We start from the raw sequence: 21762 nt of genomic DNA, 5'->3' as shown, positions 1-21762 counted from the left end.
ATGTTGAACCTCTCTAATCTGGAACTCTCTGTTCTGGCAAACTCCACAATACAGCATGATTTTAGTTAGCCAGACGACAACTTATCATGGGTGTGGCCAAGTTTCCTGGGGTCCCATAAAGTTTGTTTACAGCCACCAGTCCTGGCTCTGTCCTGTGCTGCTGTTTAGCTCAAATTTACCGCCAATGACTTCTAAGAGCCCAGTAAGCAGTGGAAGTGCTGATAATGTGCTAGACAATATTGACATCCTGTCCTCCGGCAAATTCTCTCATTTGGCACTGGTCAGGTCCCGAGGGTGCTGGATGAGAGAGGGTCAACCCGTATCTGGAGTTTGAGCCTTTTAAAGCACCAGATCCTGGAGTCATACTAGATTCTCTCCTTTAAAACAATAAAATGAAAGGGTCTAGCAATCTGATGGTAGAAAAATGTTTGAAAATGTGACCTGAGGGTATGTGAAAGGTTTAGGCGGCACAGTAGGAAAAACTTCCTTTCAGGGTGGTTAAGCACTGGAATAAATTGCTTAAGGACGTTGTGGAATCTCCACCACTGGAGATAGTCTAACCTGCTCTGAACAAGCACCTATCAGGGATGGTCTAGATGGTGCTTAGCATGGGAAGTGTGTACCATAGACAGGGGAAGGCAATGCCTTCTCAAACTGCCTTACTTCATCCTGCCCATGGTCCACCTGAGTCCCACAGGCCCCTGTCCACAACTTACTCTTGCGGTTCAGAGGGCAGCTAGGCCAACTAAAAGACTTCTCCGTGCCTTCCCCCAGCCACGTGGCCGTCAGGCTGTCAGTTGTGCAACTGGGGAAAGGCAGGGAAAAGGGGCTTTTAGCAGAAAGCCGCAAAGCAGCTTCAAGTTGTGCTTAACTAGTGTTAAAGCAAGTTACATGCAACTTGAAAACACGTATTTCGAGGGTTTGCTGTATTTGCTATTCTTTCTCACATTCGGATGGTGTCTTCCTGCACCTTCTGTAAAGCTTCTTTAACATACAACCAGTTCTCCTTTTCCCCTCATATTATCCTCCCATGGATCCTGTCCATCAGTTGCCCCAGGGAGTCAAAGCCTGCTTTTCTGAAGTCCGGGGTCCATATTCTGTTGCTCTCTTTACTTCTTTTTGTCAGGATCCTGAACTCAGCCTTCTCATGGTCATTGTTACCTTAGACTGCCACCCACTTTTTCTTTGCTTCCCGACTCTCCTCTGTTTGTGAGCAGCAGGTCAAGAGGCGCGCTACCCTGCATTAGTTACTCCCGCACTTGCACCAGGAAGTTGTCCCCAACACTCTCCAACACCTTCCTGCATTGTCTGTGCCACTGCTGTTTTCCTTTCCCAGCAGATGTCAAGGTGATCCAAGTCCCCCATGAGAACCACAGCCTGTGATCTGGAAACTTCTATTACTTGCTCAAAGAAAGCATTGTCTACCTCATCATGGTCAGGTGGTCCTTTGTCCTGGTACAGCTCCATCCTCAAGTTGCTGTTGCTTTTATTCCTAACATTTTTTCTGCAGGTTTTTATTGCATTCCCTAGACAGAGGTACAAGCAGGCAAAACAGAGGGACATGTCTGAATATTTCAAGTAATTTTCAGAACAAGTGAGGTACGAGGGATCCATACAATATTTTGACTTCAACTTCTACCCTAGGTTAAAATATGAGGAGATGCATCATCATGAGCAAGTTAGGAGCTGATTGGAATACCCTTAGTTATCTTGGTTTGTACCTTACACCACCAGCAGTAACGACAGCACTTAGCCCTTTTCAGCTATAGCTCTGTCCCCTAAGTCTAAGCCCGCCCGTTGCTGTGGGCCTACTTGTGGACAAATGTACTATTTAGAATTAGTAAAAGCATCACAATCTGTCTTTTACCAAAAGATGTGTAAATTTTCAATAAATAGGATGTATAGTGTTTGACAGATGTATAGGTATAATATGGCAGAGAATGTAACCTTTCATCAATAACCCATCTTCAGAGACTGAAAACTACAGGACCTCTACCAATCATTTATAAAACTGAATTACCCAGCAGAAAAAGTAAAAAAACAAATTGAGAGAGCCAGACGAATACTCATAAACCAGCTACCTCAAGATAAGCCCAAAAAGATTAACAACAGAACACCACTTGTCATCACCTATAGCCCCCACCTCAGACCCCTGCAATGCATCATTAAAAATCTACAACCTATTCTGAATCAGGATCCTACACTCCAGAAGGCTCTAGGTGACAACGCTGTCCTTTCCTATAGACAACTGCCTAACCTAAGGAAGATTCTCACCAGCAATCACAGGCTAAGCCACAGTAATATGAATCCTGAAACTTTTCCTTGCAACAAGCCCTGCTGCCAACTTTGTCCACACATTTATTCTGGAGATACCATCACTGGACCTAACCATGTTAGTTACAAGGCCAAAGGCACATTCCCAGCAACATTATATGTGCTATTATGTGCCAACAATGCCCTGACACTATGTACTTTGGACAGACTGGGCAAAACCTTCATCAAAGAATAAATGGACACAGAGCAGACCTCAAGAAACTCAATACACATAAACTGGTCAGTGAACACTACAATGGAGTGGACCATTCTGCTAAAGACCTGAGAATCTGTGTCCAGGAATGCAGAATTTAACAACTGATTAGAGCGAGAGATTTGTCAATTAGAGTATGTATTCAAAGTTGACACTTTAACACCTGGTATGAACAGAGACATCAACTACCTCACACATTACAAGGACTGCTTCCCTTCCTTTGATGCTCGTAATTATATCAGACAGGAAAATTAACATCCTCTCACCCCCTTCCTTCTATCCTATTTGATTTGTCAGTTTTTGTTGCAATTTTTTTGTCCTCTGTACTTATGTTAGTCTGTATTGGAAATGAGATTGAGCTGAAGAAGTGGGTCTGTCCCATGAAATAAATAAATAAACACCAAATAAATCATTTTGTTAGTCTTTAAAGTGCTACATTTCTGCTGCCATATTCTGTAAGGCAGGAATGAGCAATCTTTTACTGCAGCGTTCCCCCACAACCCAGCTGTCTAATGTAATCCAAACCAATGGAAATTTTTGTTTTGTTCAGATTAAAAATAAACCCCTCTTTTGGCACGTGTAAGAAAATAAACATGTAGGATGTAAAATCTTTATTAATTGGTATATAAATGTGAATACACCTACATAAAAACAGTAACAGATTTCAACATTTTTAGTGAGATGAATGACCCTGAGATTCAGCAGCTGATAGCGCTGCTGCCCCCTTAGGAAATTTCATCCCCCTCAAGGGGGCCCATCCCCCATTTTGCACACTCTTTCTCTAATGATCTAATTTGGCCATACAGAATCCACTCTGAGCCGAATCAGGGAATACAAATCAATTCCAGAACAATATTTTCATATATGCAAATTAAGGCTCTGATCCTTAAGATGTTCAACTTTTATACCTTGCTATGTCTCAATATTATTTTAATGTGCACCACCTTTTCATGCTAAGCAATCGAGGGAGTGTTACTGGGGAGAAGGAGTTTAATTTCAGCTTGGAAACATATACCTATTGAAGTGTGCTCGCTGGAGCACATTAACAGGCACTTGGAAAATTTACCTAGGACAGAGGCTCCCGTTCCTGGGGCTGCTTTCTACAGGCTAATCTCATTTTTAGGAACTCTCTCCTGATTTTACTCTAAACATGTCTCTCTCTCCCTCAAAGGGATGTTATTAATCAGAAGCCCTTATTAATTAAACAGGAATTAAAATAATTTGTAAGGGTTATGTTTGCAACTGCCCTCCCATTCACAATATGTGGCTGGACTGAGGCTGGTTGTCCTTAATACTGATTGTGGAACACAGAATACAATCTGGCCAGGCTCATTTGTATATATTCAAACGTTACAAGTGTTGCCTCAACTTCCTATGTATAGTTTTACCGGCTTGCCCTCCCCTGGGCATTGCTCACATGTCTTTTCTCTAGGTTGGGGCTGAAAACAGATTTAAAGAAAGGCTTAGGGAGTGAGAGGCCTGGAGCAAGTCACCTGTATGGGCCCCTCCTCTTAATATTTTTATATATAGGTGAAATCTGGTTACAGTGAACATCAAGAACACCTGCTGGCTAGGTTTAATGTCTACGGATGGAGCATATTTGCACATGCCTCAGTGCCCAGAAAACATTTATTCCATGTGTGGACAGAAAAAAGTTCACTTGTGGACTGAAAAGATCAGCAGGAACATGAGCTGTAGGTAGTTCTTAATAATTTTTAATTTGTAAAATTTGCTTTCCTGAAGCCACTGTGACTGGGATGGTCAGCAAAATTCTGTATGCTGTTGCTATGTTTGGGAGGGCACCGTCAAGTGATTTAAGAAACTGAGGGACTAGAAGGGCAGTACTTGCACCCTACAGGATGAAGTTCCACACCGCGTGAAACTATATTTTGTGCATTTGTCTCTGGGCCTGATAGTGCTGGTAGTTGTATGATAGCGTGAGCCGATGCCCAGGTGCCAGCTAAAGGTCTGGTGGGGCAAAGGGGGGTGATGCCACACCAGCAGCTACGCTAAGCAGCCAGGGCAGGCTGGGTTCTTTGGTTTGTGTTTAGTTTGGGTACAGCAGCAAGAGGAAAAATTACACTTAGAGAGGCTTTAACAGTTACTTTTTATTTATGCAAAGGTAGAAACAATTTAACTAAGACAAATGATTAAAGTACAAGTTAGTACTCATGGTTCTTAAAAGGGGAAACAACACAATTTAACTTAATAAAAGTTTTAGACAAACTAGCTAGCTTAAACTAATACAATTAATGTGTACACAAGAAAGGCCTGTTGCAGGTGTGATTTTTACCCCTGCCTCTTAGACCTGGTGGAACCAGAGTCTTTCCCTCAATTCCTATAGGAAAGAAGTTTAATACAGGTGTAATTCTTACCCCTGCCTCCTAGATCCAGTGTGACCCAGATTCTCTCAATCCCTCAGGAAGAAGTAGATACGAACCAGGCGTCCCCAGTCTCGGGAGTTAATTCCAGACCTGGCCAGCAGGTGTAGGTGATTGAAACTCAAAAGGGGGGTGATCTGCCAAGCCCCTTTATACTGCTTTGTGGCACGTAGGCTTCTTCCTGGTCTCAAGTGGCCAATTGGGAGGAGAGTGTTTGAACCCCAGGTTTCCCAGGGAAGATGCAAGGCTCAATTTGCACCTGTGAATTGTGGACAATTGGGCACCTTTGGAGGTGATGGGCGGGGGGGGGGGTTCCCCATCCTTCCTGGGGAAGTGATCAAGGCTGGGGAAGTGATCAAGGCATGTCAATTACTGAGATCAGCCAGAAGGGCGGCCATTAGCTAGCCCATCCACTGTCTGGTTTTTGTGTATAGTAGAGAGGCTGGGCTAGACAGCACACCTGTGTTCCCAGGACATCAAAGGCTGCCTGTCTCCCCTGCTTATTTCTCTCTCTGTCTCTCCCAGTTGGGGGGAGAGGAAGAAAAGGCCAAATGGGGGGTTCATGTCTGGCTACAGATAGCCAGGGATGTCAGAGTGCTGGAGTGCAGAATTGGGGTGAAGGATCAGCAGAATGCAGGAGGCTGGGGGTGCGCTGGAAGAGCTAGCTGGTGCTATGACTTCCTCACCTGAACCCCCAATCTTTCTCCCCATCACACCCCTTCCCACCAACCCCACAATCCCATCTCCCCACACCTTTCTCCCTCTAATTTCTCTACTCCTCCAAAGTCTAATACTGGTCCCTGCCCAGGAATCTCTACATGCCTAATTGCCCCACAGTTCTGTTGCATTCCCCATGACAGAGTACGTTCTCATCAAAACCAAATTGCTAGCACCCATAATTGACAAATTGTAGAACCCGACAGGCATCTGTTATCAAACCCCTTTTTTTAATGGGGTTGTGATTGACATTCTCATTTATGTTAACTGATGGTGGGGTGTGTTCACCTCATCTAACTCAATTAAATCTGTCTGCAATTAGGCCAGGCATACCTCACTCTCTGTTTAATAGAAGGAAACAGTTTGGGGAGCAATTGACCCCAAATTTGATCACTAACACTACTCTGCATTCCCGGGAGGCAGATTTCCAAGCAGAGCAATGTTCAGATTTTAGAGCACTTAGCAAAGGTTGAGCTTTAAAGCTTTTTAAAATGGAGGAAACTGTCTGATGTTTTTCTGGAACTGGTAGAGTTATGGGACCCTTGGTCTGGTACTGCAGGGAGGGAAGCCAAAGACAGAGCCTTCTGCCAGAGAGCTGAAAAAAACAAGGAAGAGCCTGAGGCAGGGGGTGTTAAGAGCTGTCTACTCCAGCCTGGTGACAAGGACCCCCATACACCCAGTGCTGGGAGAGGGGAAAAAGGGCAGTGGAAAGGGCAGGTGTGGGGCACTAGGGGACACCAGATGTGGGCTATGGGCAAGGGGCCCTGATGCAGATTGGCTGCCAACACTCCCCTGTGTTACAAGGGGGTCCCCTGAACTGGTGGCATGTCCCACTGCTGGAAACGGGAACAGTCAGTCCCTCCAGCCTGGCAGGCCAAGTGCAGCAGCGCTGGTCAGGCTGTATTGTGCAGGGACCCTGCTGGACCGGCACCACTGAAGAGGAAGAGCACTAGGACTCTGTGGAGAAGCAGGGCTGGGAGGACTGGCAGAGCTGCTGCCACCCAAGCCTGTCCCAGGTAAATCTTCCCCTTCCCATCCATAGGGCAGCCATCATGGGAGGCTGCGTCAGCAGCCCCTCCCTTCCCACCTGGCTACACCAGCTGATGGGCCATGTGTGAGACCAAAGCAGAGGAACAGAATGCGGCCACCACTAGACATGGGCCTCTGGACCCTGCCGGCAGCCAAAGCAAGGAAACCTGCACAGTCCAGCCTCTACTTCTGCTGCCAGACGGAGCTCAGGCAGAGGGGCTTCCCTGCTCCACACAACTCCTAGGTTAAAGACCCACTTCAAGCTATGTGCTGTTTGCTTTAAAAGAGAAAAAAAAACTGGTGCATTTGCTACTTGTGGCTACTACTGCTTCTTGTGCTTTGGGCCTTTTTCTTTTTTAAGTTTAATTTTTGCTTTTAACTGCTGCTTTTGCTACTTATCGGAGGGGTAGCTGTGTTAGTCTGGATCTGTAACAGCAACGAAGGGTCCTGTGGCACCTTATAGACTAACAGAAAAGTTTTGAGCATGAGCTTTCGTGAGCACAGACTCACTTGACCAGCTTCATCAGATGCTGGTGAAGTGAGTCTGTGCTCACGAAAGCTCATGTTCAAAACTTTTCTGTTAGTCGATAAGGTGCCACAGGACCCTTCGTTGCTTTTGCTACTTGTGATTCTGCTCCTTCCAGTTTCTGGCTGTAGAAAAATTTTACTGGAAAAATGGTTGCATTAACCAGAGCCATGACGTGCATCCCAGGAAGTGGGTTTTTGCCCACAAAAGCTTATGCTCCAACAAATCTGTTAGTCTATAACGTGCTACAGGATACATTGCAGGGTAGGGATGAGGCCCAGACCTAGACAAACTGGAAGACTGGGCCAAAAGAAATCTGATGAGTTTCAACAAGGACAAGCGAAGAGTCCTGCACTTTGGATGGAAGAATCCCAAGCAGTGTTACAGGCTGGGGACCGACTTATTAAGTAGCAATGCAGCAGAGGACCTGGGGATTACAGTGGATGAGAAGCCAGATATGCGTCAATGGTGTGTCCTTGTAGCCAAGACAGCTAATGCCATATTGGGATGCATTAAGAGAAGCATTTCCAGCAGATCTAGCAAAGTGATTATTCCCTTTTATTCAGCACTGGTAAGGCCATTTGTCATAGAATCATAGGGCTGGAAGGGACCTCAGGAGGTCATCTAGTCCAGCCCCCTGCTTCAAGCACGATCAACCCCCACTAGGTCATCCCAGCCAGGACCTTGTCAAGCTGGGACTTAAAAACCTCGAGGGATGGAGAATCCACCACCTCTCTAGGCAACACATTCCAATGCTTCACCACCCACCTGATGAAGTAGTTTTTCCTAATATGTAAACTACACCTCTCCCTCTTCAACTTCAGACCATTACTTCTTGTTCTGATTCTGATTTGTGTGCAATTCTGGGCCATGCAGTACAAAAAGGATGTGGACACATTGGAGAGGGTCCAGCAGAGGGTAACAAAAATGGTTAGGATGCTGGAGCACATGACCTACGAAGAGAAGCAGGGGGATTTGGGCTTCTTTAGTCTGCAGAAGAGAAGAGTGAAGGGCAATTTGATAGCAGCCTTCAAATACCTGCAGGGAACTTCCAAAGAGAATAGAGAGAGGCTGTTCTCAGCTGTGACTAATGACAGAAGGAGGAACAATGGTCTCAAGTTGCAATGCAGGAGGTCTAGGTTGGATTAGGAAAAATTATTTCACTAGGAGGGTGGTGATTCACTTGTAATAGGTTACCTAGAGAGGTGGCAGAATCTCCATCCCTAGAGGTTTTTAAGTCCTGGCTTGACAAAGTCCTGACTGGGATGATTTACCTGGGATTGGTCCTGCTTCGTGCAGGTCACTGGACTTCATGATCTGACATGTCTTCCGGCCCTGTGATTCTTTGATTAAAACCAAAGCCAAATGTCTGATTCTGCTGCTTCTCATGTGGCTTTAGTTTTTCTGCTTTTAGGCTTTTTTTTTATTATTATTATTTTGGTTTTGCTTTTAGCTGCTGCTTTTGCTACTTGTGATTTTGCTCCTTCCAGTTCTGGTTGTGTTTCTCTTTCTAATGCTTCTAATTTTTCACCTTCTGCTTCTGCTCCTGGTGCTGCAATGGCAGGGAGTGGGGGACTCAGGGCAGGGGATTTAGGTTTGTGTGTTGTGGGGATGAAGGCTGGAATATTTTGGAATATTGTTTTTCACTTGCAATATTACAGCAAGATCTCAAAAGGTAATGTCTGTAAAACTTTCTTATTGTATTAGGGCTTGCAGGGGAGCAGAGGGTTGACTGGATCGATGTTTCTTAAACCATGTTCCGTGAAACACGGGTGTTCCTTGAACAACTCACAGGTGTGCCGCAAGTGTCTGTCCCTTTTTTGATATCATCTGCTGATAGTGTATATCTTCTGTTATTAAAGCTGGATACATTGCTTCCATTTGGTTTTGCTGTATATGTGGCTGTGGTTTTTTTTTTTTTTTTGGTCTGACAAGTTTGAATAGTATTTTCATAGGTGTTCGGCCTAAAACTATTATTGTCGCGTGTTCCCTGGTCTCAAAAAGCTTAAGAAACGCTGGACGAGAGAGCGGGGGTGGGGGGGAGATGGGCAGGGCGGTTCCCAGTTACAAAAGAGCTCCACCACGCAGAAATCCCCCGGGAGGAACATGAGCCTTGTCTAGGGAGGGGAGGTTCCGACCGCGGGATTCACTCAGCCCCTTGGCCGGGGCGGGATATCCACGGCCGCCTCCCGCCGGCCAGCAGCGAGGGGCTGACAGCTCCGGCCCGCGGCGGTGTGTGGCCTCTACAGGACGCCGGTCGCACCCCCAGGTGGGCGGGAGAGCTCGGAGCACGGCGCCGGGTGTGTGGGGCTGCGCAAGCCGAGCCGGGAGTTAGGCGCTGGCCCTGGGCTCCAGGCGTTTGCGGCTGGAGACGCCTCCGGCGGGGGGCCCTGAGCCGCGCCGCTCAGCCGGGAACCGGGCAGCGCCGCTCCCAGCCGCCCGGCGCGGCCCCCGGCCCGCAGACCAGGCGCCAGGTAAGCGCGAGCAGCTGCAGAGTTTCCCCGTGCCCGGCCAGGCGGGGGCTCCGGCCGGGCCATTGCCAAGTCCGCTGCAGTTCCCGTGGGTGGCCAGGCGAGACCCCCCACCCCTGTTCTCCTCTGGGGCAGCGCACGCTTGGGACAGCGCCGGGTCAGCCGAGGGAGCAGGGGGCGTTTCGCTGAGGGCGCCGCGCCGCGGGTCAGTCTGGCTCTCCCGGGCGTCTGCTTCCCAGCGCCCTCCCTTTCCGCATTCCCTGGGGCCGAGCCCCCCGCGCGCCGTCTGCCCCCTTTGCAGCGCGCAGGCTGAGCAGTGAGAGGGCGACACGTGTCCCGGAGCGCTGGCAAACCTCGCAGTCCGCCATCCTCCCCCCGCCCCCTCCGGGCCTTCATCTTTGCCCCCTTGTTCTCCCTTCCCCTGGCAGGTCGCTGGGCGCCAGTTATCGCCAGGGGGATACAGGGCTGTGCTGGGAAGGGGTAAAGGGCTAGTTCGTTACACTCGGGGAGTGGCCAAGGAATGCCACCAGCTGGCTGTGGGTGCAAGAGCCTCGCTCCCTTTCAGGGCTGTGTATGCTGCTGTTTTCTGAGCATGAATGCTAGGCACTGGAATAAAGTGAGGTTAATTGGTTACACGCTAGACTAAATGGAGGAGGGCCCTTGGAGAATCTCCATCGTTGGAGATATTTAAGAGCAAGTTGGGTAAATATTTATCATGGTGCTTAGTCCTCTTGTGAGGGCAGAGGACCGGAGGTGATGACTTCTTGAGGTCCCTTTGAGATCTAGTGTTGCCCGATTCTCTGAGGAGCTTCCCTGGAATTACCCAGCTCACAAACTGCCTTTGCAGACTGTCCGAGAGCTCATTCAGCACTTTTGCTGCCTTAGCCTCTGTGTATACTGCCCTTTGCTCCCCAGGCATACTAGTGCCTTTGTGCTGCTTCGTGTTTAGATTGGATCACTAATGTTTGATTACTCTGAAATTGTTAGAGTGGCCTCTTGGTGTTACGGTATAAAGGACTTTGTCTGGCACAGTCCCTGTGACTGCTTGCTTGCTTGCTTGCTTGCTGTTCTGATTTAAACCTTTAGCTCGGGTCTTGCAGCAATAACTAGCCAGAGGAAGAGCAGATATCTGTGAGGGTTTTGTTGTCCGGGAGTGTCAGGATGATTAAAAGTTCAGCACTTTTGCTGACTGGATCTATTCATGGGTGTTTAGAAAGGCAACTTTATGTCCCTTTTCTCACCTTCTGGTTTCTCACCTTGTACTTCTGCGGTATGGCATGAGAGGTGATTATGACAGTTTAAAGCTGTGGGTACTGACTGTTCCTGAGCAATGTTCCTTCTAATATATTCCATCCATATGCACCACACCGTAGTAGAAATCTAGGTTGCTGGCATTTGGCAGCTGTGAATGCTCTGCTAATCAGCTGGCTGGCATATGACTCTCTCCTGCCTGGTTGCCCAAGCACACGGCTTAAAGGGAACAGTGCTCATGAGCTATTAACATGAATATTCTTAAGGCAGCTGCCAGGAGGTCCAGCAACAGAAATGGGTAGGCATGGCATTAGGACACAATTGTTTTTTCAGAGCAGCTACAGGGATTCACTTTCGTGAAGACTTCTATTGAACACTCACTGGCTTGTATTGGACTACCCTGCCCAGATTAAGTGGGTTGGACTGTCTCTTACAAAATACTTTATGCTGCATTTAACTGAACCCTTGTAATATGGGGTATGTAGGTGAGCGGGAAAAGCTGGCCTAATAATGCTGTAGGAGGATCCCTCCCCCCCAACTCCCCTCAAGTTGGAAAAATGCTTGATCATTCAGAATTAAACATGCCTGGCTTCCTTGTCACTGCAGGGCTCTTCTTATCCTGTCTGCCAAACTGTTTACTGGTCTTTTTCTTGTGAACATGTGTACCTTGCTCTAAGCTTCCTACTTTAAGCCCTCTTTTCTCCCAAACACTTTCCTATTCAGGTAGGATGATTAAATATAGCTCTAGCAATACAGAAGGGAGCAAACTGTAAGACTAAGTACATGGGACTGGAAGTTGTTATATTGCTATGGGATGCATGGTGCTTTATAGACCACAAAGGTGTGGGCTTTGATCACAGCCCTACAGTTTAGGGCCATCATCTGTAAATCGTTATGTGCCAGCAAGTGCCCACTGACTTCAAGGGGTGCCTCTCCCCTCCTTTTTCTAATATATACATTCAAACTGGGTGATGTTCCACATCCTCTCTTCAGGAAACTTCCTTCCTAGCCAGTGTTTGGAGGCAGGTGACTAGAGCACTGCATGATTACATAATTGGTGTCTGCATCTATATTTGCAAAAATGAGCTGTGGATATCTGCAGCCACATCAAAAGATGTGGATACCCAGTGGTATAAAGTTGGATGTTGGCAGCTTAGGCTGGGTTCTAGATACAAAATTTGTATCCACATCTGTAGCTGTGGATATCTGTGGATTTGCAGGGCTTTACCAATGTCAGTGTGCACAGGAGATGAAAGTGTTGGGGACCACTATAGAATTGCTCAGCTATGAAGGTTCTCTACTAACTGATCTTTCTAAGTCTGATCCATTAGAGGATGGTGCTTTACAAGGCAAACCCTGTCTTTGAACCCTTCCTTTCATTCAGGCACGAGCATGGGTGACTTCAGTGACTGTATATAACCTCAGATCCTTCCTGTGAGGCTTCCTGAAAACTGCAGGGGAAAGAGTCCAATGACTGCAAGCATCAGATACGTGTAAATGTCAGTGAATCTTGGCCAGGAATATCCTGCAGAGATGTAATATGCTAACTAAGATTTTTCTGATGGAGATGTCTGTGAGGTGGTGGTTGTGAGCTGAGTGAGCCCTTTACAGACAGCATGTGCATTAAGAGGATGTCCAAACACCTAGAACCTCTTACCTAAGAGGCTTACCCCAAATTCAGAGTGTGTCACACCTTCCTATTCCTTTTTTAATGTGGATTTGTGCTAGGATCATACTACAGTGTAAACGGACTTTAAAGAATATGCACTAAGTGTTGCTAAATAGGTGCTGGCTGGACAGCCCAGGAAGCTAGAAACACAGGAAATGTCAGGGCAGTGCTCCATCTAATCCCAAATTCCTCAATTCCACTGCTTCTGACACCTGCTGCTTCAGAGGAAGGTGAAAGGAATCCTGCCGTAAGCAAATGGGGGGTCATCTCTTCCTGCTAATGCTCTCATCCTAACCTGGAGACATATTTAAGACTAGAAACATGAAGATCCCTTCCAACATTTGAACTGTTGAAGTTCTGTATTGAGTCACAGTATGGCTGGTTGCCTGTTTGTATTATTCAGCTATGATACTAAGAAGCCCCCTTATTAGGTGAAGATCTTTGCCTTTTTTAATAGAGTAGCCAGACAACATGACTTTTCAAGCCCTAACAATTGATGCTGTTTTCCCACTAATGAGCAATAAACTTTCTCATGCAAGTTAAAGGCCCTTGCCATCAGTTTCTGCAGAATGAGATTTTTTTTTTTTTAAAGTTTCTACTAACTTATTATTGCAAAGATCAGTTTCCAAGAAAGAGCTGGATGTACAGTCTTACAGAGTTTGCTGGCAGCAGACAGCTCTCATTTTCTTTGCTACTGCTCATAGCTTTGCCAAGAAGCAGCAGAGAAAAGGAATGGGATCCAATCAGTTGGCAGAGACACACATCAGAGCAGTACCAAATTCATTACCCACGTTGTGCTTTTCTTGCTGAAAGAACTTTACAGATATCAGTCCTTGCAGCAGCTTTGACATACAATAGGCCAGAGTTATTTTCCCTATTACAATGACAAAAATCACATGTGTAGGATTCATAACTAAACGTGTCCTGGTCTGATGATGGCACTGCCTTAGGGGCTGAATCCCATTTAATCTACTTGAAGGTGCTTAGCTTGGCATTAAACTGGCCAAGGTATAACTGTGTGCAGCTCTATAGGCTACAGGTGGGCTGCGTCATGTTATACCAGCTGTGAGTCTATATAGAGACTAAGGTGAACATTTTGTTTCACCATATATTTGAATTTTGAGCAGTTGGTTTCACTGTAACCTAACAAGAGCAGCACTCTGAATGTTGGCCAGCTTTGCTTTCCTTTGATTGTCATGGGAGTTACTGCAAGGTCTGGTGGAATATGGGTCAAATCCAGACTGCCCCATACTTCTAGTAGACCACAAAATCCTTTTATTTTATCTTATCTTTTTTTTTATTTGCTTATTATGATATTTTTCATTTGCTTAACTTTCTCATTCTCTGACAGTGCTGTCTCCAATGCATTGTACTGTGAAATAATCATTGGCAGGTTCTCCTTAATTCTTTATTTGCTTAATTTTAGCTACCATCAGTCTGTACCTTTAAAAACTGAGCATATGGACTTTCTTGGTCTCAGATGCAATTTATTAAGTTTCTTGGAGGTTATTTTTGGGCGAGATAGTGGTTTGACTTATTTTTTTCATTTAATGGACTAAAACATAATCAAGGAAGTGTATTTGTAGTGCAGAGTATGCTGTGTGTGTTTGAGCAGTGACACTTGTGGCATTAAAAACTGTTTTTCTGGAATCTAGACCTTGGCTATACCTTGACCAAGAAATTTGGACTTTGACAAAAAAAAAAATTGACTACCCCTGTTTTAGGCTACCTTGCATGCTGCCTGGTATGTATGCATGCTTTCTCAGTAGGTATTCCCCCTTTGTCACCTGTGACAGTGGTTCGTGCTTATATCTCCTGTTGGCCCATATGCTGAGAATGCTTTATTTGACTCATAAGTTTGTTTGATGAGTGAGGGTGGGGGAATCTTTGCTGCTGGCGTGCTAAATTAGGCACTGACCTTCTGAGTCGATATGTATGGCTGGAGGAAAGTGAAACGACAGATTTGCTATGCCTGTGTGGAAGGATGCTGGTAGCATTCATGCCCTGCTCTCTACGGGTATGTCTGCAGTATGGATAGGAGGTGTGATTGTAGCACATGTAGGCATACACACATTAGCTTTCCTAACGGGATAAATTACACAATGTAGCTATGGTATCATGTGCTGGCAGCCCAAGAATTTCCCCAGAGTCATGCCTGGGATTTTACTCCGCTGCCTACCTGTCCTGCCAGCTGTGCTGACTGTATAGGTATGTATGCAGGCCTGATTCTTTTATATCTATAGCATAATCCAGTCATATACACACTCTAAGGGAGGGCTATCCTGCAGCCATGAGGCATTATTGCAGCTTGAGCCAACACACCCAAGGCAGACTTAATCTAGTTAGTTCAGACCCTGAATCAACAAAGTAATAGCAATGCAGGCTGTGCAGTCCTGGCTAGATCTCAGACGAATTACTCATGGTACGGGGCTCGTCTGTACTGAAACTTAGCACTGTTCTGGTACCCAAGGCAGCTAGTATAAAGCTAGCCTGAGTGTGTCTACTCAGGCTATAGTAATTCCGTGAGACATACCTCTCATTTTCTCTTGCTAGGGTAGAACTGGAGATAGCAGTATAGCATATGGCTGTACTTAGCAAGAAGGGGCCTGGTTTGAATGTGGAATTGGGGGACAGCGGTTCCATTCCCAGGCTTTGTTCCCTCTCTTTGCTGCCCCTCTCCAAGTGTGAAATGGGGTTCATCCACACAGAAGCGCAGGGCTGTTTCTGAGGATTATTTAACCTGAAAGTCCTATTGGCACATTAAGTGTTTAGTATTAGTCCAGATTCAGGACCTCAGCTGGAACAGAATTCACAGTGCTGGGGAGAAAGACATCCCCATCTGTGAGAAAATAGCTGAGGGAGTCTTGAATAAGCTGCCGTACACTCAGAAGGTCACAGAACATGGCCAGATGGACACTGGCAAGCTTATGCTAGGTCTGGAGATGTCATGGCAGTGTAGCATGGGGTAACTGGCACCTGCCTGTGTTAAGGAGGCACTTATTTTTTCAAGTATCAGTGAATGTATGAAGAGGCGGAGAGTGTTTTGTGCCTCTCTTAAATGCTTATCCTTCTGTGTGCAATATGATATCAGGTGGTAACTCCCTTGGTTTGTGAAAGTGTTGCTATATACAGGAGGAGGAAGTTTCTATTTCGAAGTATTTATATGGCCTACATCACTGTAGTATCTGAGTATATCGCAGTCTTTTTAATCGATTTATCTTCACAGCACTTCTGGAAGGTAAGGTAAGGCTACCATCTCCTTTTTATACATGGGAACCATCTCCATTTTATATATGGGAACCTAACCCAGGGGTCTGCAACCTGTGGCTCCAGAACTGCATGCAGTTCTTTAAAGTCCTCTTTGTGGCTCCCAATGCTATAATTGCAAAGTTTTAAAAAAAAAACAAAAAAAAAAAAAACCTCTCCTGGTTAATTTTGATATTTTGGTGAAAGTCTAAAAGCCGAACAATTTACAACTCATATCTAAGTAACAAATGATATGTGATCTCGAAACATTGGATAACTCCCACTTTACTATGTGCAGTGCATTGTGCAATATGTGTGCACTCTTTTTAAAATAGGGATTACAGAAACTATGGTTTGACATTATTTATTAAGGACTGTCTCATATTCACATGCATCATGGCTCTTGAATGACTGAGGGTTTTTTTTTTTTTTTTAACTGAATTTGGGAAGCAAAAGAGGCTGTTCTTTCTCTATTGGTTGCTGACCCCTGACGTAACCTATGGAGAAGCTAAGTGACTTACCCAGGGTCGCATAGGGAGGCTGTGGTAAGGCAGAGAATTGACTCTGTTTCCTGAGAGCATGGGTGGCATACTACCCATTGCATGTAGAGTTGTTTTGATCAACAGATGCTGATCACTATACATATAGGTCATTAGAACAGCTACATTTCTACATAATAGTCTAAATGTACACTGCGTAGTCTGGATGAAAGTGCAAAAATCTTTTTGTCTTCCTGGTCTGTGCTTTTTGTAGGGAGAACCTTCTGATGTAACTCTGTGTTTCAATATGAGCATATTGGGACTCATTGGGCTAATATGCTAATGTCAAAGAAGGGGGTCTCAGTTATGAATAAACAAAAGCTATTTGGCATCTCGCTAAGAAATAATGGAAAAGAAAAAAAACAAATCAACTGTGGTCTTTTCTGCAGTGATTACGATGAAGCTGGGCAATATCTTAATCAAGAGATTTTATTTACTTCTCTGATTTCATGAGTGTGATTTTTTTTTTTTTTTTTTTTGGCCAGCTTCTTGGAAGGTTGGAGAGTTGCTCATGTTTTCTGTATTGTATTGTGGGAGTAAATGCTGTGTTCATTAAGCTGTAAATGATTATGAGGAATATGATGCTAGTAGTGGGATGAAAATCACTACTTGGGGTGAATGGGATGCCTTCATTAAAAGAACTCCATGTTTGTTTTCTGAACATGTGCATAGGAAGTAGGGTGATTGCATAAAGTGTCCAGAGAAATACAGCTGCATGACCCTGGCAATTACTTTTGCCTCTGTGTCTCAGCTATAAGAGGCCATCTGTGGACACTTTCTTTGCTGCACATCTCTGCCTCCTTGGCTGATGTGGTGAGAAACCCTCTCCACCCCCCATATCAGTTTCTTTTAGCCTTGGCTATGTATGGGAGACATGGGTGGTTGGCTAGAGTTTGTACCAAAGTGCTGGGGCTGTACTGGGGAAAAGAATGGTGGATGCATGCAGATTATTCTTGTCCATCATGGCAGATTCCCATGCTAATGCTCTTTACTGAAAATCTTCTACATTAACATTCCCAAACAGGTAGACTGAATTGCAGTCCCGTTTTAGGAGCAGCCCTGCAGATAATCAGGCAGAGACGAGCCGACTCTAGATGAGGCAAAATGTATCTAATCTTTCTCCTCTCTAGCAGTCGTGGCCATGTTCTGGCTTCTATTTGTGGGCCATCCTGGATGAGCTGGGAACTGAGAGGCAACTGTGTATGTGATGGACCACTCTTGGGAACTCGCAGGGCGCTGTGGCAGGTTGTAGTTCTGAACCTGGGAAGCAGATGGTTGGTGGGGGTGGGATGGGACCCTCCCTCAGGTGATACCACTAGTGACAGGGCTGCAGTCATTTGCTCTTATCTGTTTTGTGATTGGAGTAAGGGTTGCCAGATCATCAGGCCCTGGGAAAATGTAATTAATGATAGCTTCCTAGAGAATAACCAGGGAGGAGGATGGGTAGCTATCACTCTCAAGGGCTCTCTAAGCTTACCTTATGGCTTTTAACCTGTGGAAGTTGTAAGAAAATCCTGCCACAAATGTTTGAATCTGCCTTCCCATCTCCTGCGCTCAGTGACAGTTTTCAGGTCCAACAACAATCAGTTCCTCTCTTGCTTCCCCTTTTTTGCTAACGAGAATTCCCCAATAACTCTGATCTACGTCTAAACTGGAACTTAGAGGATCTCCAGAGTTGACCCAACTATTACATACAACTCCTTTCTCTTGTGCATTAATGGCCTGAAGTACCAGTATCAGTGGATAATAGATTTCAGTTCTTTGCTATGTCAAGTGGAAATACTTGCCTCATCCTGATGCTATCCATGCAAATCTGGCTGCTAATTTTAAGCTGTTATGTCAAGTGATTTATTTGCATATCTTACCCTCAGTGAGATGTGAACCAGAGGTACGTAAAATTTTAAAGTGAGACCTCAGCAGCTGACTGAGCAGGACTGATGGTGGAGAGAAGTGTTCATGGTCCCTGATCCTGGTCTCTTTAACCTGTTTGTGCTGATATGGTAAATTTTTCATGTCAGCGCAGCTTTGCAACACTTGGTTAGCTTCCTGAAGTGCTCCCTTTCAGTAGCAGACCATTAAATGGGGGCAGGGCCTATGTAATCAGTTGATCAGTCTGGGAATTTGTGGTCCTCTTTCCTATAGTTCCCAAGGGCCCCATGATTATTAGTAAACTTCATCTTCAGAAGGCCCCTGTGAAGGAGGGAGGTAGTTTTAAAGATAAGCTAAGGCACAGAGAGAGAGAGAGATTAAATGACTTGCCAAAATCACGCAATGTGACCTGAAGGCTAGCCAGTGTCACTAGCACATACACGTTCTTACTGTCTGTTGGAAGAGGAGAGGATCAGAGGAAAGGGGGAAGAAAGAAATTGCATTTAACAAAAGCTAACAGTCTATTCAAGTGGCAGTGTTAGAACCGTAGAAAGTTGAGAGACACTGAGGTTGAGTTGTGCACTGTATGTTTTAATCCACTTTTTTTAAAAAGATGTAGTGTACAACAGAATTCCTTAACATTTATTTTTCATTTTTCTCTGGTGCTGACTGCCACTGGTTCAGCTGGAGCAGTAGGTGATCTTGATGTATTGGTCCCATCAGTGATTCTCTCAGACTTGTGCAACAACTTACAAGTCATTTTTAGGTGCACAACTGGAGATGCCTTTAAAAGATGTGACTTCTCAGAGGGTGGGCATTCTGCCCTTTCTGATTTGCAAGCAGCCACTCACCAGCCCCTTCTGCAAAATCCTTGCTGCTGTTCTAATTTAGGACAGCTTAATGAAGTGCTAGGATTTAATCACTAGTATGAATTCTATCTGAAAATCCGTTTGCCCTAAGAGCAAAATTTAAACATCCGTAAATAAAACACATTCTAACTAAATCAAAAACTTTTTCTGGCCTGAGTGGATAAACTCTCCTCCCTTTAACCAGGTACCCTGAAATACACAGGATGATCAATATGGTTGAATTAGCATTGCTATGGAAACCTTAACTTTTGCATTTTCTGACCTTTATCCAAATAACCTTACTGCTGTATTCACGTGGCTTTGATTATTGTTTAATGAGCTCAGTGTTTTCAGTCTGCAAAGCTCAAGACTAGCTTCAGGGAATCCTAGTGATCATTGCTAACATGTGACTCAGATTTATAAAGGAATCTAGGAGGTGACTACACTGAGAGTGTGAGAAATCTTCTGCAAAACTCAGATGTAAGCAAGCAGTTCCCCTTATTTGTATTGTGCTCATGCCTAGAGGCTTCAGCTGTGGCTGGGATGCACTCTGCAAGGCACTGACCGAAGCCTGCCCCAAGGAGCCCACAGTCCTGGCTTCGAGATGAGACCGTGACAGCTGTAGAAAGCCGCAGCGGTGAGGATAATGTTGTTAATTCATAAGGACTGATCTTGTAATCTCCTGGGCAGATGTTTACAACTCTGTGGAGTCCCACTGAAACCAGTCTGGCTCTGTGTGGTGGAAGGGGTCCATTCCAATAGACTACAGAATTGGGGTGTAAGGTGTATCTACATCTTGATGATTCAGTGAATTGAGGATTTTTACTTCCTCATTCCCCATAGGTGAGAGAGCAGAAGTGTGCGGGGGCGGGGGTTGGCTTTGGGGTGGCATAAAGCTTGTTTGTGCTTGTATTGTGGGGGTTTAGTTGGCTGTAGGAGGGTTTGGGCTCAGGTGGTGACTTGGCAAATGGGTTAGGGGAGGGTATACTGTGTATAGGGCACATAGAGAGGGACTGCAAGGGGTACCACAAATGGACTCATTGGCACCTTATCCTAAACATATAGTAGCTCATCCTAGAGCAAGAGAGTGATACGCCTAATTAACATACCTGGACTGGCAAGTTAACATAACTGGGTTTTGGCAGCATGTTCAGCTTACCCTGTCTTGTAGTATATCTCCATGGAAGACCAACATGCTAATGCTATGTGTAACCTAAACTTGTCTCCTGACTGAACAGCTCATGTTAGTCCCCACACTCCATACCTGTGCTGCAATCATCTGAAGACCTGCGTGCCTGTGGGCAACAGCCTTTGTAACTGCATCAGTACGTCCTCTCTCATTTTGCATCTGCACCATTAGTTTGTCCTTCAGAAATTCCCCCGGAAGGCTCTGGATTTATGTTTATTCTCCATGGATCGTGTTATCATTGGTTCCTGCAGGTAGGGGGATTATTTGCAGTACACAAAACCTCCCTCTGCAGGCAATAAATCGTATAACTGATTTGTCTACCGTTTGGAGTCTCTGAACTGGTAACAGTTAGAAGAATGTTTTCTCTCGAAGCAGCCAGCCTCTTCTATTCCTGCTGTCACTGTGTACATCATGGCTTGTGTTTGCTTGACAAATACTATGCTTAAGGGCTGCTGTGGAGCTATGTCGGGCCCTGTATAGGAAATGAAGGGGATTAAACCTGGCCATACAATGCTGAGTTGCCCTGTGGGGGCCTCTGTGTGGTTTTTTTTTTTTTTTCCTGGGGACCTGTGTTAAGGCTTCTGGCCCAGCTGATAGGAGCAATGAATGCCAAGGAAGTCCCAAAGCTCTATTCATCATCACACGTTGGCCAGGGCGGGCTTTTTCTTTGCAGCGTTAGGGGAGAAAACTAGAGGGAGAGGAAGGCTCTGGATCGTGCGGTGAGAAGAGGCCAGCAAAAGCTGGTTTACTAGGGAACTCATGGAATCAGACGTACCACTTTACTCTGCAGTGGAGGGCCAAGCATGGAACAGAGTTTCCAACAGGAGTTAGGCACCCACTGAAATTCCAGAGAATTGGGGTTCTCTTAGGGTGTTGGGAGACCCCAGCCGTGGCTGACCGTTCGCGGGGTAGCTTATGACTCCATGCTCTTCTTTGCATTTCCTGTGTTACCTGAGTGTCCTTCCAAACCAAGAGCGAGACAGAAGTTCTCCTTCAGAGCATCAATCCATAAGGAAGGCTAGGAGGGAACCTTCCATCAGACCTGGGGCAGGTTATCCTTCTGCTTCCCTCTTCAGATTGTCTTGTATCTTCCTCTGAAGCAGCTGGCGTAGGATGTACTCCAGGATGGTAACATCTTTGTTCCTAAAAGAAACAGCTCATCCCACAGCAAAATACCCTGTAACTTGACCCATAGGAAGCTCCTAGAATGCACCTGGTCCAACAAAGGTCGGTTACACACGTCAGTGCCATCACAGTGAATGAGTCTCTTGTTTCCTTCGCTGCTCTTTTAGATTTGGAATGTTGTCAGGTGCAGGAGCGAAGAGCAGAATTGTCCTGCATACTTTCTCTGAAGAGTTTTGGGAACATCTGAAATCCTCTGTGCGGGCAGGGGCGGGGAGGGTGAGGGTGATGGTGTATTGTGTCATTGTGATAATGTGAAAGAGCTGTTAACCCAAAACCTGCTCTGTGCTGTTGTTTCATGGCTGTGCGAGCCTTCCC

At 45.6% G+C, this 21762-nt stretch overlaps 1 protein-coding gene across 6 annotated transcripts in view; it reads left to right on the top strand.

Annotated features, from left to right (window-relative positions):
• The first annotated feature begins 9319 nt into the window (after positions 1 to 9319).
• The window catches only part of CRACR2B (calcium release activated channel regulator 2B), an 83994-nt gene continuing 71551 nt past the window's right edge, over positions 9320 to 21762 (top strand). For 2 of the 6 annotated variants that reach the window (XM_074997855.1, XM_074997854.1), the window contains exon 1: positions 9341 to 9654. The gene's annotated coding sequence lies outside the window, so the exon portion shown is untranslated. Of the gene's footprint in view, positions 9655 to 19596; positions 19711 to 21762 lie in introns of all 6 variants that reach the window. The other 4 variants (XM_074997852.1, XM_074997853.1, XM_074997851.1 and 1 more) reach the window with 4 other exon arrangements.

The sequence above is a fragment of the Carettochelys insculpta genome, chromosome 6 (assembly GCF_033958435.1).
Source record: "Carettochelys insculpta isolate YL-2023 chromosome 6, ASM3395843v1, whole genome shotgun sequence".
NCBI classification, from domain to species: Eukaryota; Metazoa; Chordata; order Testudines; family Carettochelyidae; genus Carettochelys; species Carettochelys insculpta.
The sequence above is the reverse complement of the archived record's forward strand: the minus strand, read 5'-3'. Positions and strand labels throughout refer to the sequence as shown.